Source organism: Anarrhichthys ocellatus, unplaced genomic scaffold (assembly GCF_004355925.1).
Source record: "Anarrhichthys ocellatus isolate YVR2014 unplaced genomic scaffold, GSC_Weel_1.0 scaffold18, whole genome shotgun sequence".
NCBI classification, from domain to species: Eukaryota; Metazoa; Chordata; class Actinopteri; order Perciformes; family Anarhichadidae; genus Anarrhichthys; species Anarrhichthys ocellatus.
The window spans coordinates 2,512,051-2,513,718 of record NW_022280048.1 but is presented as its reverse complement, the minus strand read 5'-3'; positions in this window follow the sequence as shown (position 1 = coordinate 2,513,718).

Below are 1,668 nucleotides of genomic sequence, written 5' to 3'. Positions count from 1 at the left end.
CTCTCTCTCTCTCTCTCTCTCTCTCTCTCTCTCTCTCTCTCTCTCTCTCACTCATGTGCCATGCAGCTCTGAAATCTCTTCTTGGAGCACCGACCGGCTGATGCCAGCACTTCAGCTGCTTTGCTTGCGACCAAGCATCGCCAAAACTAGAGCCATTACACTCCACTGCCCACCTCCCCTCCGCGCACTCCCCAACAGCACTGCTACACCATATGTCCTTGGTAAGGGAAAGACCCCAAGTCCCCCCGCTGAAGATGCTGAACTAACAAAAAAAATCCTCTTTCGCTCCGTCTACCCCACTCAGTCTTTCTCTCCCCCGCACAAAAACGCATGCAGAGGGATTTTTATGATGTCTTCATGCACGTGCACAGATAGATCGATCGATCACTGATGCATTGTAGAGGTTGTTGTGGAAGGTCTGTGCTCTGCTATTTGCCAGGTGTTGTTTTTGTTTTCTCAGAAATACTACAGCTCAGGATTTGAGGATATCAAATTTTCCAAAGTGCCCCAAAGGCACGCCTTATTGTGCAACAAATAAACTGTCAACTAGAAGAGCATGTCATCCAAAATCAAAGACGCGGAACTAAATAGAGCACAAATGAATTGAACTTGTCACCTCCAGCCATGACTTCATTCTAGTGTGCTGGTCTCTTCTCATGCCACTGCATCATTTACTTGACTCAGACTTCGAGATGGGAAAACCTTGCTGTGACTCACATCTTGGAGAAAAACAAACAAACTTATGGTTCTTTATTGTCTCTGTCTCTGTCTACTCTCTTTTCTTGTTTCTTTTCATGAAGATGTACACATGTTATGTGTGTGTGTGAACATGTAAATTACACTCCGTGTATCTGTTGGAGGGAGTCCATCCCATTTCCACACCACCTTTACATAGATCTGATGAATGCAGCATTCAATGTCACAGCAAAGTATTACACAGCGCTCATCTCTCCTGAGAGCGAGAGGGATCACAGGGGGCTGTAATGGAGGATGGGGGAAATGAACAGAATGAGGAACAGAAAGAGATGATGAGGAGGGGGATTACGGGACGGGCATGAGGGTTGGATCAGGGTGAAATTGGTGTTTTGTCATTCCCAATACAGTAAAATGGAAAAAGGGGAGGGGATAGATGGGGGGATGGGGTGGAGCAGAGACACAATCCCCCTGTAAACCTCCTGGAAGTATATGGGCTGGATAATGTGTGACAGAGAGAGAGAGAGAGAGAGAGAGAGAGAGAGAGAGAGAGAGAGAGACAGAGAGAGAGAGAGAGAGAGACAGAGAGAGAGAGAGACACAGAGAGAGAGAGACACAGAGACACAGAGAGAGAGAGACACAGAGAGAGAGAGAGAGAGAGAGAGAGAGAGAGAGAGAGAGAGAGAGAGCATTTAAAGAGTATGGGGAAAACGCCGCTGAGCTCCCAGACTGGAACAAAGGATTGCAGTGGAGAGACAGGGCAAAAGGCACGGTTAGATCTCGAATCCCCTTTTTTTCCGTACCTCATCAGGCAGGAACAGACACAGCAGTACGGTGGGAGGCATTCTTGCAAGCATAAGTAAAGCGGCGATCAGGGTAGCAATCCAAGCACATTTATGAGCGAGGGAGGGAGGGAGAGGGAGGAGAGAGAGTAGATCTATGAGAAGAGGAGGGGGGGGGGGGGGGGGGGGGGGG